An 18,115-nucleotide genomic window follows, 5' to 3' on the forward strand; every position below is an offset into this window, starting at 1 on the left:
AGAGGCTAGTGTGGGCTTCAGAAACAAAAATATACGACGGCAATGACATAGTACTTGTGTAAAATGAAAAGCCCAAAATCACGGTGAAATACCAAAGTACAGCATACAATGAGGAGAAAATAAAATAATCTGCATTTACAGCAGAGTGAATAAAGATCTGTCATGAACAACACGGTACAACAAACACAAACCGAAAACGATTGTCACACAGATCAAATAAGGCTCATAGAGTGTGCTCTTATTGGTTTATTTGTTTCGTGGGACTGTTTTATTTCAAGGGGTAAAGCATTTCAAACCTTGGCTCCTGAAAACTGCACCAATCTTTCCCTGTAGATATTAATATTCGGTGGCAGATTAAAGTTACTATGTGTGAGGTTCCTTGTGAGTAGACAAGGAGAGCGAAATAGGAAGGCAATAAATAATGGCGTTTTACGTGCCAAAACCACTTTCTGATTATGAGGCACGCCGTAGTGGAGGACTCCGGCAATTTAGACCACCGGCGGTTCTTTAACGTGCAGCTAAATCTAAGTACACGGGTGTTTTCGCATTTCGCCCCCATCGAAATGCGGCCGCCGTAGCCGGGATTCGATCCCGCGACCTCGTGCTCAGCAGCCCAACACCATAGCCACTGAGCAACCGCGGCGGGTCAGGAGGGCATTGAAAAGTGGAATATATTTTCCTATGTTGTTTACACACACCGCCATTTTTAAAGACCACAAGAGGTCAAAAGGAAGGATATTTAATAACTGGAAAATTGGTTTACTTGGTTCAGTATACTTGCTTTGTGTTATAATTCGGATAGCCCGCTTTTGTAATCGCCAGATAGGATCAAGGTAAGTGTTGTATGTCAAACACCATGTTTCTACACAGTATGTAAATTGACTGTTAATAAGGGCAAAATAAAGGGTACGCAGTGTATGTGTGTTAAAACAATTGCGGGCCTGTAAAAAAGCATAGCAGCTAGAAGCCAACTTCGAACAGACGGCGCTAATCTGATTTGTCCAGTGAAGATATTCATCTATAATGACACCAAGATACTTAAATGAATGTGTTCGTTCGAGTGAGTGGTCGTTAATGAAAATGTTAATTTTGGAAGCTGTCAATAACTTTTGCTCGTGAGCTAAATACTATGTATTTGGCTTTGCTTGAATTAATAGTTAGATTGTTGGTGAAAAACCAGCTTGAAATTTTTTTCAATTCAGCGTTTGTCTTTGCTCATAGATTCTCATTGTTGTCAGCTGTAACTATGATCACAGTGTTATTTGCATAGATTCAAATATCAGAGCAACTTAGGACCTTCGGCAAATCAGTCAAGTATAACGAAAATAACATGGGCCCTAAAACGGATTCTTGAGGAACCCCGGCCTGTAAATATTGAAGTGATGATATGTTATTGATAACTACAGCTTGTTGACTGTTTTCAATGTAACTGGAAAGCAAGCTGTAGACTTCAACGCGGAATCCATAGTGGTTTAATTTCGTGAGCATATTAGTGTGAACCATGGTATCAAATGCTTTCTTTAAATCAACAAATACAACGGCGGCCAGTTTGTTTTCGTGTAATGCTGTAATAATTAATTGAGTCAAGCTTAGGACTGCAGATGCCATTGAATGATGTTTTCGAAATCCATGTTGCTGTTGACAGAGTAAGTTGTATTTTTCTAATAATTAGCAAATAGTATTGGATAGAATCTCGCCGCAAATATTATTAATAATACTTAGCATAGAAATAGGGCTGTAGCTTGACGGGTTGGATCGGTCTCCATCTTTGTATACCGGGACGACTTTGGCAATCGTTAGTGCAGAGGGGTACATTGCACATTTTAATGAATGATTAAAAAGTTTGCATGCCATGGGGGGGGGGTACCAAGATATCAGTGTTTTCCTTAAGTATGCATGGGTAAATTCCCTCCAGTCTGGCCGATTTATTGCCTGGTAAGCTGAGAATAATGGATTTAATTTCATCGGGTTCGATTTCAAACATTCCAAAAGTATGGAGAACTGGACTGGATCCAGCATTTTGTTGTTGTGATTCAGATAATTGAGCAGCCAATGCCGCGCCGATATTGATGAAAAAGGAAATAAATCTTTCTATAGTAGTGCGATCTATTTTTTCCGGGAGAACACGGCGCTAACTGGCTTTGGCAGCAACCTCATTGATTATTTTCGAGAGCCTATGTGAATTGACGGAAGCCTGTTCAACGAGACGCCTGTAATATGCTTTTTTCCTGCCCTAATCATCGACACGGTTCTGTTGCGCAGGCTCTTAAATTGGTTTAGATAGCAAACATTATCCTTTTGTTGCTTCCATTTGCGGTACCATGAATCGCTCTGTTTTAGAACGGCGAGGATTGCCGCAGTCATCCAATGGCATAATGGTACTTCGTAAGAGCTAAGACTAATATTTCGGCTGCAGTTAGTAACCATCTGCGAAAGCGCGTCAATTAGCTTAATAAACTCTGTATCGACGTCATCATGGTATATTGCACTTGGGTCGACGGCCAATAGATTATCATGCAGTAGTGCATCATATATTTTAGACACATACTTCTTGCTCTCACGCTCTGGTTGTATATCAGTGTGAGTAGCAACAAAAAGTGGGAGGTGATCGGAGATGCGTTCTCTGTAAACCCCCGTGCGTATCCCAGCCTGTATATTTGTTAATGCATGATCAATAATAGATGAAGAGGAGGTAGTTACACGCGTGGGTGTATTAATCATATTTCGGAAAATGTACGATGTTAACAGGCTCACATAGTCCTTGTGGCACTCAGTAGTGGTATCAATGTTGAAATCGCCAACAATAATTATGCGTTCTGAGTAAGTAGTAAGCGTTTCAAGAATTCCTGCGAGTTTATCAAGAAAGGACGAAAGGCGTGAATTTGGTGGGCGGTAAATAACTCCAACAGTGAATGAATAGGGCAGTTTTTTGAACAGTGTTTCTATGTCTGTATGCCTGAGGATGACTGGTGCCAAAAACGAGAAAGACAGTCCATTTTTGAGAAAAAAGGCAGCACCACCGCCACAGTTTTTTTATTCCCTCGGATGAGATAGCATAACCTAGCCAGGAAGCACAACTTTCTCATCTTTATGCTGCCAGGTTTCTGTAAGTGCTACAATATGAAAAGATTGGGAATATCTTGTCATAGAAGCCACTAGAAGGTTCAGGTTCTTCCTCACACTGCGGATATTGGAGTAAAATATTGACGTATTTTTGTCACTGCTTAACAGGCCATCTTCGTCTATGGCCAAGGACATTGGAAGAGTAAACAAGTACTAAAATAGATGAGAATTGGTAATCAAACAAGTTTTGTAGGTCATCTTCAGAAACTATGTGCATTACTATCGAGCTCTTGCTCATTAAACGCGGTGAGATGCCGCTAGCACTATGTCAGAAAGCAAACTAGCGGCGCACACATTGTGCACACAGTTAAATTCCACTACAAGTGGTCTAACTGGTATACAAATCTGCATGTACACTACTACGGCCTGAATTTGCCGAAAGGAAACCCTCGCTAACTTTTGGAAACATGTTAGAAGAAACTAAACTTAGTCCGATAGGTTCGTATGCGTATTCATTTTCACGTTTCACCGGGTTTGAGAATTCTATGGGCGTCAGGTGCCTGCTGTGTTCCCAAACCTGGGCACTGGCTCGAACACTGCATACTGCGAGCAAGGACAAGCGCCTGTCATCGGATACAGACGAAGTTATTGCACGTATCAGCTAAACACAAAAAGAAGGTGTATCCCGCCCTTCATTTGTTTTTATTCTAAGACACACTGACCAGAAAACTTTACAGTCTGTAGTCTCGTTCTAAGAGTGAAGAATATCTTTATATAGCTTCTGAAAGCACGAGCGACATTACTGCTATACACTGTGAGATGCTAACGCCTCATTGTAACAAGATTTGCAGTGTGTAGCCTAGCGAGAGTAGACTGCAAAAGAGTACGCATTTGGGCTGGTTGGTTCATGATTAAGAGCAATAAAAACAGCGCTAAACGACGGGACGAGTGAAGGGACACAGACAACAGCGCTGTTGTCTGTGTCCCTTCACTCGTCCCGTCTAGCGCTGCTTTTATTGCTAGCAAGAGTAGCCTATGAAGCTAGAAAACGACCAAGTATCATTCCTCCAGCCGTGAAGCAAACCTGTGAACAACTTCTTCCGCTTTCAGAGTCCCGTTACGCACGAATACTTCCCTTTATTTAACGTCTGGCCCGCTTGAACGGCTGTTTGTCTGCAAGAAAATATGATGCGGCTCGCTGGGCAGGCCGGACGCTTACCCGCACAGCGCAACTATTTCAGTGATTTGCCGCTCCAATCCTTTAGACTGGTCAAAATGAGGTGCTCAGCAACAAGGATTGTTTCGGCTTCCACGAAACACCTCGTTCAGACACAACAAAATAGAAACGTGACCAAAGCACGAAGCAATAGGGCCACCGTGAACCTGGGTGTCGTGGCCACCTTTATTAGGGCAGCTCAAGCTGCGGATTCTGGAGTTGCAAATAGTGCAAGTGCTGTTGATATACAAAATTACTCGTTAGAATGAGCGGCCTAATCGCTCTTGCAGAAAATTAAGAGCAGTTGGAAAGGAAACTGAAGCAGCTAACGAAGGCATCATCCGTTATTTTGCGAGATTAAGTCGGGTATTACGCTATTGTATATTTTACGGTGGGCCAGTAATAGAAATGCAACTTCCGACTCCGGTCCACGATGAAAAACTTGCATTTACGCAAGTGCTTCTTGCCATAAATCTGCAGTGGGTTAGTGTTTCATTCTAGGAAAGAGGAAGTCGGCCAAATGAATACCAATGAAATAAAATATGATATTCAAATAGCAAGAAGACAAATACAAATTATTATTATTAACAATATTACTTTTTAATTAAACCTATTCTTTAATACATTACCATTTACTATGGCCATTCAATGACATTAACTACTTTTGACTCGACGTGCTTATGCAGGGCTGACTACTTTATTACACACTATATGATTTATTTATAATAGGTTTCTTTCCCATCTGCGCTTATAACTATAGTGCTAATACCACCGGTTCGTGGGGTCTCCCCCACAGTGGGTTTCATCGTCAAACAGGGTGGGTCACAAGCAGGGCTGGGGTAGGAGCCGAAAAATCGGGGCAAAGGAGTCCGGCGAACAGCCGCCATGAACGAAGCGGCCGGCGTCAACGGACTCAACGGCATGAACGACGCTACTGGCGTGATCGAGCTATGGGGCGTCCCGCCGCCGCTACCAGACCTCACGGCTGATGAAGTCGCATTTTCTCGGCGGATTTATCTGCCAAGAGGTGAGGGCATGTTCGCAAGCATGCTGCTTGTGCGAACCGAAAAGGGAATCCCCGAGAGCGACGTTGACCTTGACGTCCGCGCACCCAAATGGCGACCGACGGAGACGCTGCCTTTCCGAAAGAACGTCTACCGAGAACACTTCGCGACAGCCCGGCGTTCCTCCGTGGACGTGGACGCGTACAGAAAAACAAAGGGCATCACTGTCGAGGGGCGCGCCGTGCCGAAGCCCGTTCTACGCCTTTACGAAGCCAACTTTCCAGGCGGCGTGCTAGAAGGCATCGAAGCGGGGAAGTACGGTCCGCCAACCGACATTCAGGCCCAGTGCTGGCCCATTGCTCTCAAGGGCAGGGACCTTATGGTCACGGCACGCGGCGCAGCTAGAGACAAGACACTGGCCTACCTGCTTCCAGCCATCGCGCACGTCATGCACCAGCCACCTCTCCAGTCTGGTGACGGCCCCATCGTGCTCGTGCTAGTAGCGACGCCGGAGCTGGCACGACAGACACACGAGCTGAACTGCCACTTTGAGAAATACACGGCAGTTCGCAGCGTGTGCCTATCTTGCGGAGACTGGAAGCTACGGCAACTAAAAGCCCTGAAGAGAGGCCCATGTGAGGTATGCGTGGCGACAGCTGGCCGTCTGTTGTCCTTCCTGAAAGAAGGCAAGGTGAATCTTCGTCGCTGCTCGTACCTGGTGATGGACCGAGTGGACCTCATGCTGATTATGGGCTTAGAAAAACAAATTCGCACCATCAACGCCCTAGTTCACCTAGTCTGTCAGAAGATAATGTTGGTTGCTTCACCAAATTGGGCCGTTTCCCATCTTGCCGATGAATTGATGCACGACTACATTCAGGTGAGCTTCGAGTTACAGACGGCGCATCAAAGCGGACAGATTGAGCATGTTGTTGTCATCTGTGGCGAAGCTGAGAAGGACGACAAATTAATTGCCATCTTTGAGGACATTCTTATCAATAAGTGGGACAAGGTGATCGTTTTCGTAGGAACGAGGCAAAGCCTGAATGCATTGGTGTTAAAACTGCGATTGCTGGATTGGCCAGTTGTCGCCATTCACGGTGGTATGACGGAAGGAATCCGCGACCGCGAACTCAACGCATTTCGAAAAGGCTCGGCGACCGTATTAGTCGCAACAGACGTGGCCACGCGTCAGCTGGACGATGGCGACGTGCGTTTCGTGATCAACTACGACTACCCGCTGTGTCTGGAGGACTATCATAAGCGGGTGGAGCACGCCACCCGCTGCGCTGGTCAGGGCACGGCGTACACCTTTATCAGCCCCAACGACAGCCGGCGTGCAAAAGAGCTCATCGCGATTCTTGGAGCTAACAAACAGACGGTGGCTCCACGACTCCGCGAGATAGCCACCAAGGTGCTTGACGCTGCAAAATATTAACTTTACTTATCCATTCGCTCACCTTGCGATGATGCGTTGCTTGAAAAACAGGTGTGTCCGTACTTGTAAATTGCTCGTGTATTCTAAAATGCAGACCACGCAAGAATTTTCTTCGTTTTAACAGGAAAAAGGCCGAAAGGATAACATTGGAGCCTTATGGTTGCTCTGTTTGCTTTCATTCAGGTGCTGGGCACGATCACGAAAATGTTCTTGACGTCGAAATTACGTGCTTCTCGTATTGTCAATATAAAAACGGCGGTATTTATGTATTGCTCCTATTTGACTTGTGTATAGCATGGGCGTGGCCAAAATGATCGGCTCACTTCAGCGTCACATACATGACCAATTTAGGAACGTGCACTATGTTCGCGTGTAGGGAAAAACACTGCTATCCATATATGTAACAGTAGCGTGTGGTGATTCTGATAGTAGAGGCAGTCGCAGTGGTAGCAATGATAGTAATAGTAACTAATTGTACTTCTACTAGTAGCAATAGTCGTCTTCTCCGGGGGCGTCAAATTCCCATCCAATTTTTTGTGCTAGTGGCACATGTCCACTCTAGGAGACAGGCAAGCGATTTTTAAGACGACCATAAGAAAGTATACTCTATCTGTGAGAAGCATGACACACTAGTTGAGCTTATATCGAAGTATAAGAAAATCGGTTACAGAGTGTGCTATTGAAAAATATAAATATTTCAAAACAAAGAAGGAACGAAGAAATAAAGTTAGCATATATAAAAAAGTTGACCTCACATTGTTCTGGAGTACGCTTCCGTGCCGCGGGGACCATGAGCACGGAAGCAAGTTAACCGCGCCTATCTCGAGGATGCTGTGGCAATCCTACTAGGCCTACCGGTTCCACTCCGACATTGGGTCCTACAGCTGACGCATTTCTGCCCAACCGCCATGAAAAACCTAACCTCGGAGTCAACATTTTTTCCCCGTGTCACTCTCTTTGCACCCTGCTCTCTCTTTGACGTGGTATTCCTCGCCATCCTGCCTCTGCGGTACCACGTGATCATTGTTTTAAGTGTCCGTTTTCATCGGACTGCTGCGACCGCTCACTATGAACGACACGGGGTATTCGTAGCCAGCATTTTATTGCACTTGCGTTCGGGTAATAGCACTAAGGGCGAAGCACCGCGGTGAGCACATAAGTATTGATTTGACGTGCGACCACTTCATAGTTTTACCTATACCCTACGGTAATTAATTGCGGATTTGCGTCGGCACGCCATGCGTCAGTTGGCCACTCGACAAATTTGCATGATTTTTATTTTTTAGAAATAGCAGAAACGTGCAGTACCGTCCCTTCAGTTTGCCCGCAACCGCGGTCATGTCTATCCGTAGTAATAGCGTTTTGCTATCTTCTGACGTCGCCCTTTCCCTGTCCCATCCTTCCCCCCTGTATGAGAACTGCGAGCGAAGAATGGAAAGGGTATTATTCACTAGTTTCGCGAATACCCCGGTTCTACCCATTCTCCGCCTCTTCTCCTTGCCCCGTCTTTATCGTTTTATGTACTTATCTTCAGGACTCGCATGTTAGGCTAAGAGTAAGCGCGGCCGTTTCTGCAATGCTTTTTGCGGGTGGTCAGGGATAATTACAACTGCCGAAAGGCTAATGTGACGACGCCCAGGAAGCTCCAGAGGGCACTGTGCACATGTGACGCGATGGAAAGGTCCAAACGAGTTTCTTGCGCCACTTTCCCTCTTTTCCACGCTCCTTCCTATAGGAACGCTCTGAACCTCCCTTCGACACGACGTGCAAGACGGCAACAGCACCAGTGGAAAAGTCGAAGGAAGAAGCAAAAAAAAGCTTCACCTTAAAAAAGTTATCTTCATTTGTTGGCGTACAGTGCCGTGGCGTCATCGCGTCCTTTGCGGGATTTTTAAACGGCGGGATTTCTATAGGAGCATACTATATTTCCTCTAAATATACTTTCGGCTTTAGGTGTTACCTTGCACGTCCGCTCATTCTGTTACGCTGACGGCGACCGTTGTCGTCAGGCAGCCTCCTCATTCTGAGCTTCGCCGTCACCAGAGAGCTGTCTTCGCAAACAAACCACTGGGATTCCAGCCCATGTATTCGTAGCATTCTGCATTTCTTAGCTGGGCACGCTAACCATTACGCTACAACCTCCCCTCACCACTTTCTCTTTATCTGTCTTCCCACTTGTCGTTTTCATCGCAGACGCAGGCAGAACGGACGCACAAACAAAAAAAAACTAAGGACTGCTTGAGCCGCTAGCTGACACATGACCTTAACTTTGGCTGGTGTTGCGTACTCCAGGGTAGCCTATCGTACTGCTGCCGAGTTGCAGCGATGCCTGCATATTGAAGCTTGACCGACGTTGCTAATAGGGTAGCGTGGCGTTGGCGGCGTTCTGCCGGCATCCGGTAGACCATGGCGACCGGGCAAGGACGAGACAATTTCTAGTGCGAAACTTGCGTGGTTTATGGAAAAGTTGATGAAAGATGATGAGAAGAGAATGGAGTGATCAAAGTACATTTCGGAACCCCTTAAATAGGCTCTCTACAATCGTGGGAGGGATCTTGCTTCTGTCGACGTCACGTGACCGGCACAGAAAGAGGGCCCCTCCTTCTCTTGTTATACCGAGCCTGCTGCAAGGAGGAGGGCGTCCCGCCTCCTGGAATCGTAGACGCTTGTCCGTCTCTTTTGTGCGTTGCTGGTTCGTGGAAGTTTTTCTGTAGAGTTTGGCCGTTCGAGAAAAGGGTCCCTCTAAAGCCGCACACACACCCACAAAAGAGGCCGATAAACAATTCGGGACTTCCGCCAGACCAGACACTCGAAATGGTCATGGCGCATTAGGAAGTCACGCTTCATTTCAGCGAGGCCTGGTGGGTGAAGGGCGGGTGCGAGAAAGTCCTTTCTGCATGAGTTGCGGGATGCCAGCCGTGGCAGGAGAAGTCACGCCTCATTTCGACGAGACATGGTGAGAGAAGATAGGGTGAAATTCCTTTCTGCACGTGGTGCCAGACGCCAACCATAACAGCATCTCCGGCACGGGAGGAAGATCCCGACGCGTAAGGGCCAGCAGCCGCTGTGCGAGGTATCGGCGTTTCAGCAGCAGAATTCCCATTAGAGGTGACGAACCCTTAGTTCGTAGCTGGTAGATTCCTGGGAGTTGTCATCAGTCCTCGTGGCGCTCTTGTGACTTTTCTCCCATATCCGGTCGGGTGAAATTGGTCTCACAAGCAGGTCTCGCAACTTTTCGTCTCCTGCGTGGGCAAGCAATCGCCCCAGAACAGTGCTGGACCCACAACCACAAATCACAAGGCCACCCTCCTCCAAGATACACCAGGCTTTAAGAAAGAAAGAGAACCCGCTACACCTTTCCCATTCCTTACGCACATTCCCCTCCCCCCCCCCTTCCACCCAACACTAAAAACAGCCATTTCTTGAGAGCGTTAAGACGTGGTTATTAAAATCAACTAACAATCGAATACACTTCAGAAAAAAAACGTAAGAATGAACGTAAAAATGCCACAGAAAGCCGGGTGAGCATGAGCCTTTTGTTACTCTACGGGCAACGACTCAAACCGTCGGCATTGCCGTTAAGCTTGCCCTTCTTGTAGCGAATATCGAAGGTGTACTGTTGAAGAGCCAAGCTCCAGCGCAAAAGACGACCGTTTTTCGTACACATGGACTGCAGCCATGTGACGGAACGGGACAGTGGTCAGTCTCTATATGGTGAACCTTGAACTAGCGATATAGCAAGCTAGCTTCTGCACCACCCATACTACGCAGGCGCATTTTTTTCTGATGCACTGTATGCTTCATCACGAACTGAAAGCTTTCTACTGGCGTACAGTACTGGGTGTTTGTTCTCGTCATGTCTCTATTGACAGAGCACCACCTGCATACCCCTGTCGCTGACATCACACTGAAAAATGAATGGCTTGGAATAGTCGGGCGCGTTCAAGACTGGCTGACTCGTTAGTGCTTTCTTGAGCAGTCTAAAAGCCTTTTCTTTTGCGTCATCCAACGTTATCCTTTGTGGTTCTGTTTTTCTGAGAGCATCCGTTAAGGAACTCGCAATCTCGGAATACCTCAGGATATATCTTTGGTAATAACTCACCAAGCCAAGGAACGACCTGATGTCGCGCTTGGTGCGGGATTGCGGGAAGTTGTCTACTGCGTTCATTTTAACCTCGGAAGGCCGACGATGGCCTGGCCCTATTACATGACCTAGATAAGCCACCTCCGCGCGCCCTAATTGGCATTTGGGAGCCTTAACAGGTAAGTTGGCCTCTCGTAGACGACACAGCACGCTTCGCAGGTGTTGCATATGGTCCGCCCATGATGAAGAAAAGATTGCTATTTCATCGAGATACGGAAGTGCAAACTCCTCCATTCCTCGTAGCACCTGGTCCATAAGGCTAGAGAAGCAATATGGAGCATTGTTCAATCCAAAGCTCAGGACTTTCGGACGAAAGGTTCCCATTGGGAAAATAAACGACGCAAGCCTGCTTGCCCTCTCGGTCAGCGGAACCTGCTAGTACCCTCTGACTAAATCGAGCGTAGAGATGAAGGTAGCACTGCTCACTTTCTCAAGCATTTCCTCGATATGCGGTATTGGACAAGTTTGGTCCTTCGTGATTAAATTGAACCTGCGATAGTTGATACATGATCGCGGCTCCTTTCCTGGGACTTCGACGAAGATAAAAGGCGAGGTATAACTACTCTCTCCTGGCTTGATTACACCTAGCTCTAACATTTTGTTTATTTCAACGGTCATGACTTTAGGTTGACGAGGCGAAACGCGATAAGGTTTCGAACGAACTTCGTCCGACGAGGTTAACTCGATATTGTGAACGATCGCAGTGGTCCTGCCCGGGGTGTTTGAAAATACGTCTTTAAATTCAAACAAGAGTTCCCTCAGTTCAGCCCTCTGATGGGGATTCAACTCCGCCTGTTCTACTAGCTTGTCAATGGTCTCGCGAATGTCTTTTGCCTCCGTCACTGCTGTTAACTCCGGAAAGTCGACAGGCGTCTCCTCAGGTTGGTTAAGGGACATGTTCACAATGACTTCCTTCTGCCGGTAGGGTTTAAGTAGATTGCAACGGTACACTTGGTGGTGTCCTTCGTTTTCCCGTAACCGTGATTGCGTAGTTTGTTTCAGATAATTTCTGAATTATGTCAACCGGTCCTTCCCATTGAACCTCCAGTTTGTTTTTCGGCGAGGGTTTCAGGATTATTACCTTTTCCCCAACTTTAAAGCGTCGCGTGCGAGCTGTCATGTCATAGTAATGCTCAGCAGTGCTTTGTGCTTTACGCACTGCCTGCTCAGCACTTATTGTGGCAGGGCTTACGTTCAATAACTTTTGTCTGCATTCTGCTTCGCGAGGCATTTCAGGCTCCGTTGCTTTCCTGACCTATTCATTAACTGGTGCACTTTCCGCTTTATCCCCTATAGGGCTGTCCTGTTCGGTGCTGGTTGACGAATCCTCCGTCGAACTTGTTTCCTCCACCACTAGAGATTCGTACACTGCCTTGGCCGCGAGCTCCCATGTCTTGGAATGAGTTAAGGCTTGTACTATCCGTTCACTAAACCCGATCCCCCTGCGTCGCAGCAAATCCTCAGATTTGTTAGAAAACAAATGTGGATACTGATGCGGGAGATGTGCCGAGACGGCAGCTTCTGTGTCCAGTACTCCAAAAGGGCCTTCAATATGAATCTTAGCCACAGGGAGACAAACACTGGAGGTTTCTACGGCTTGCCTTATCCAAGCACATTCGCCCGTGAACTGGCCTTCCCCTACGTACGACGAATGCACCACGTCCATTGTGGCTGCTGAGTCGCGAAACGTTCTCCAGCTGACGCATAGCTCTCAACCCAAGAACACTGCGTATCATCCCCAAACCAATGGATTAACAGAACGTCTGAATAGAACGCTGCTGATATGCTATCCATGTATGTCGACGTAGAGCACAAGACGTGGGACGAGATCTTACCCTATGTGACTTTCGCGTATAGCACTGCTGTACAGGAGACTACATAGTTTACGCCGTTCGAACTTGTATAAGGGCGCCACGTCACGTCAACACTTGACGCCATGCTACCTTTGGCTGATAATAGCCCGACCAGCGAACATGTGGAAGAGTTCGTACAAAGAGCCGAAGAGGCACGCCAGCTTGCTCGGCATCGTATCCGGAACCAACAGCATACCGATACCCTTCGATACAACCAGGGTCGACGCGACGCCCATAACAATACCGGCGCCTGCGTGTGGGTCTGGACGGCTGTCATGCACTCTCGGAAAAGTTAATCCGGCGGTATTTTTGTCCATAGAAGGTTACACGCCGCCTCAGTGACGTGACCTACGAAGTCGTCCCCTGCAGCTTTGACCCAGGTTCACTTCGTTGTCGTCCTCGCGCTGAGGTCGTTCATGTAGTGCACATGAAACCATACTATGCACGTACGTGAACGCCGAGATGCACCCGAGGAGCTCCATTACTTAGGTCGCTGAAAGAACTTTTTGACGCAACCGAGACGGTCGGTTTTCGCATGGGGGGCAATTGACACAAAGATGTGGGGCTCCCGCAGCGCAGGACGGCGCGTGCAAAGGTCGGTGGCACGAAAGACGAAGTGCGTAAGCTGCACGCTCTTCTTCTGGCCCGCCATTAAAGAGAAACAGCTATATGGTAAGACTCCGTCTTCAATGTACTTTACAATATTTCATTTTCCTCCGAGTGAAATTACGCTCTATTATTTCTCCTAGGAGCTCAGTTTTGCGGAGGCAAGGAACACATACTCCGACAGCTTGAGACTGGAGAGTCGAATGGCTTTATTCAAAAGTACAAGCAGGTTGGTTAAGTACTACGGTGGCGGCCCAGTCGGGCAGCCCCCTTGATTTCCCCCCAAAGCACACAGGGCAATGGCGCCACGGCGAGGCAAAGAAAACTTGATTACGGCGAAGTGGCGACAAGGTAGTGACGGATGGACGCTACAAGGTCTCCCCCCCCCCCCCCTAAGAATTCCAGAAGCCTAGGCATGAATGACGGAAGGAATGAAGAGTTCTTTTAGATAGGCTGGTTTCCCGCGGTCACACGAAGCTTTCTCTTCTTTATAGCGACAGTCAATCTCCAAGATTTCCTCTGGACGCGAAACCACACGAAAGCGGCCTTCATAGGAAGAAGTAATGGCGGCGTGCGTGGTTGTGTACATTGTCTTGAAACCAAACACTGGATGCCCGCCGGCGGCATGTGGGAGTGTAGGTCGAATGTGGCTGAGCCCAGAATGTAGCCTCTCTATGAGCAGCGCGGCCGCTGGCGGAGTGCCTTGCTGGGTGCCGAGAAACTCGCCTGGAACGCAGATTGACGACCCACAGCGCATATCGACTGCGCTGACTCCGAGGTCATCCTTGATTGCTGTTCGCAGCCCAAGCAGTTTTAGAGGTAGCTTTTGCACCCCAGAGCTGTTTGTCAAGCATGGCGGTCAATGACGCCTTCAATTGTCGGTGGAGACATTCGACAATGCCGAGCTGCGTGTTGTAAGCCGTGGTGCTCTGAAGGCGCGTACCGAGCGGTCTCGCCAAGGCAGAAAAAGCGAGCTTTGGTATTGCCGGCCTCGATCAGCAGTTATGCTCAAACGGCAACCGCATCGCGACACCCACGTAGCAACAAATGCTTCCGCCACTGTTTCAGCTGTGATGCCTTATGGAGGCGTCGCTTCAGGCCACCTTGAGCAGTGGTAGACAGATGTAAGGAGGTACGTGAAACCTTGGCAAGGCGGTAGAGACCCCAGCTCGTCTCAATGCACGTGATCGAAACATCTCTCTAGTGATTGAAACGGTTAACTGCCCCGCTGAACGCGTGTGCCAGTTCACTTTCACGGCTTGACAGGTTTGGCAGCTTCTTGCACAGCTTCGAACAAGTTTGTTGATCTTTGGCCAGACGAAGCTGTTTGTAATAAGACTGTGCGTCTCTCTGATACCGGGATAGCTTAGACCGTGCAGTGAATTGACTATTCGGCGCCGAAACTGTTGGGGCACAAATGGGCCGCCCCAAGCTGGAGCGACGAGCCTTTCTCCCGCTATTGGCGCAGCTCGAGGTTGTTTTGATGGGGAAATGCTAGAGCTTGGGAATCCACAGGGCTAGCAGGCACAGTGCCGACTCGCGAAAGTGCGCCAGCTGCCTGATTTTTGATGCCAGCGATATGGCGGATGTCCGTAGAAAATTTGTAGAAAGAGTAAAGTTGCGGAAGATCACCTGAGTACAAGGAATTGTTCTTGAAAACGAAGTTTAGTGGCTTTTGGCAGGTCAGAATGTAAAAGCCACAGCCTTCAAGAAAAAAAAACGAAAATTCTTGACAGCGCCATAGAAAGCCAAAATTTCCCTCCCGATGGTGCAGTAGCAAGTTTTTATAGTTTGAGGCGCTTCGACAAGAAGCCAAACCGCCTCCAGAGTGTGCTATCGCGCTGCTACAGTACTGCACCCACTGCCGTGGTCGACGCGTCTACCATAAGGCGAGTCGGCACAATGGGCGACGGATGAATCAGCAACACTTCAGTCGCCAACCACGTTTCGTCTTCCTGAAAGGAGGGTTCGTGCCCCGAGGACCTGTGGAAGGTAGGAATATAGGAGGGGGGGGATCGTAAGGCAGCGCGTCGGTAAGCAGCTGAACAACTTACGCACAGCATGGTATGAAGCGCCTGTGAAAATATATGAACACTAGAAACTCGTGCAGATTTCGTAAGGAGCTTGGAGAGGGGAAATCCTCGATTGCCCACCTCCGTGATTCCAGTAGCTTGATGCCTTGGACTGAAATGCGTTGGCCGAGAAAATCAAGGGCTTCAACTCGAAAATGCATTTCTGGGGCTTTAGTACCAACGCGTGCTCATCCAGTCGCTCAAATAGAAGGTGAAGGTACTCCTTGTGATCTTCGTCTATGCGATACACAACGAGAATGTCGTCGATGCCGACGAAAATGAACGGAAATGCGCGCGTAGCCTTCTTCAGGAACCTTTGAAAAGTTTGCGCCACATTCTTCAAACCGTAAGGCATACAGAGAAACTCAAACAGGCCAAATGGAGTAGTGATCGCAGCGTTCGGAATGTCGCTGGGTTTCACAGGAATCTCACGATCATGAAATCGATCTTGCTGCATATTTTGGTTCCTGCCAGACGAGCGCCGGCGTCATTAGGGCAGGGGATAAGTGTCTATTGACTACAAGTTTTTCAGAAAACTAGAAAAATGCAAGCAATATACTAATCCACAAAAAGGAGGACGGTAAAGAACTGAAAAATGTAAGCCCGTTACCTTACTCCCAGTATTATATAAAATATTTACGAAAATGATCTCCAATAAAATAAGGGCAACACTGGACTTTATTTAACCAAGGGAACAGGGTGGCTTCAGGAAGGAATACTCTACAGTGGATCCCATCCATGTCATTCTTCAGGTTACTGAAGAATTGGCAGAGTACAATGAGCCTCTCTATATGGCGTTTATAGATTACGAAAAGGCATTTGATACAGTAGAAATACTATCAGTCACAGTGGCCATTGCGTAATCAATGAGCACGGACCACTTACGTAACTACCCCGGAAAATATCTACAGAGATTCCACAGCGACCTTATTTCTACACAACGAAAGTAGAAGGATACCAATAAACAAAGGGGTCAGGCAAGGAGACACAATCTCTCCTTGTCTGACCTTGTCTGACTGCGGGCTTGGAAGAAGTATTCGAGTTATTAAGCTGGGAAGGTTTAGCAGTAACGATTGACGGCGAATACCTCAGCAACGTTCGGTTTGCCGATGACACTGTTCTATTCAGCAACACGGCGGACGAGTTGCAACAAATGATTGAGGACCTAAACAAGGACAGCGTAAGAGTGGGTTTGAAGATTAATATGCAGAAGGCAAAGATAATGATAAATAACCCAGCAAGAGAACAAGAGTTGAAGATCGCAAGTCAGCCTCTAGAGTATGTGAAGGACTACGTTTGCACAGGTCCACTAATCACTGGAAGCCCTGCCCATGAGAAGAAAATTCAGAGAAGAATAAACATTAGTTTGATCGCAGACGGCAGACATCGCGAGCTCCTGACTGGGAGCTTACCGTTATCATGGAAAAGGAAAATATACAATCAGTGCATTTTACCGGTGCTGACATATGGGGCAGAGACTGGAGACAGACAAAGAAGCTTGAGAACAAGTTAAGGACCGCGCAAAGAGCGATGGAACGAAAGATGCTAGGCATAACTTTAAGAGACTGATACAGTGAAGTTTGAATCAGAGATCAAACGGGTGCGGACGACACTCCAATAGACATTAAAATAACAAATGGCAATGGGACGTCATGTAATGCGCAGATTATATAACCGTTGGACCATTAGGGTCACAGAATGCGTGCCAAAAGAAGGGAAGCGCAGTAGAGGATGGCAGAAGACTAGGTGGTGCAACAAAATTAAGAAATTTGCTGGTGCTAGTTGGAATCGGTTGGCACAGGACAAGGGTAAGTGGGGATCGCAGGGGTATGCCTTCGTCCTTCAGTGGACACAAAATAGGCGCATGAAGATGATGATGATGATGAAGATGATGATGTATCTGGGAGAAAAAGGAAAGCTGAACTCTAGTTAGTCCACTCTGCTAGCTTGTTACTGTAAAAATGAACTGTTATTGATTACCAGAACTTTCGTTTTCCTTATCATTTAGTTTTGTAGTGCTATAAGTGTGTTGGCATTTTCGGAGTTTTACTGCTTTAACTCTCTTGCTTATATCAATATCAATAAGAATCGATGGCCTCTTTACACGTTGCTTCCCCTTTTGTAGTACCACAAAGTCTAGGTAGGTCACGGAATGTTCTGCTATATCTACGTTATTTTTAAAATGGCTGTATGGCACCTTGCTTAGGCACTTGTGCGAGGTTTCCGTGTATTAATGTATCTTTCATGTACTTAGTATGGTCGTCGCTAAACATGCAGCTGGATGAGTGGCTTTCTATTCGTACTATGTGGTTTTTACACACAGCACATTGACAAAGAACTATTAAAAAAACAGTTGAGAGCTTGTGCTTGTGTCATTCATTTCTTGTTTGCCTATGTGCTTATGCAATGAAATGTTTTCTACAAAGTGCTGTTCCGTTTACTTTTGTTTGCGTCTTCCAGCTTGGAAACCAATATACTGTGTAAATCGAAGGGGTGAAAATCAATAATACAAATTCTCAAATTGGCATACTAGCCGAATCATGTGAACAGATGCTCAAACATCTTCCTGCAAAACCTCCCCTATCACTGTAAAGAAATATTCCAATGGTGCCCTGCGAAACGTTCCTCATGAGTGTAAAAAAGTATTCTCGTAGTTCACTACAAGAGCTCCTCGATTGATGAAAACGTATACTGCCATAGTTCGCCTGCAAAGTCTATT

General features: G+C 47.1%; 1 pseudogene; it reads left to right on the forward strand.

Moving 5' to 3' along the window:
* The first annotated feature begins 5,104 nt into the window (after positions 1-5,104).
* LOC139049948 (probable ATP-dependent RNA helicase DDX5 pseudogene) lies at positions 5,105-6,997 on the forward strand (annotated as a pseudogene).
* The last annotated feature ends 11,118 nt before the right edge of the window (positions 6,998-18,115 follow it).

Source organism: Dermacentor albipictus, chromosome 9 (genome assembly GCF_038994185.2).
Source record: "Dermacentor albipictus isolate Rhodes 1998 colony chromosome 9, USDA_Dalb.pri_finalv2, whole genome shotgun sequence".
In the NCBI taxonomy this organism is placed as follows: Eukaryota; Metazoa; Arthropoda; class Arachnida; order Ixodida; family Ixodidae; genus Dermacentor; species Dermacentor albipictus.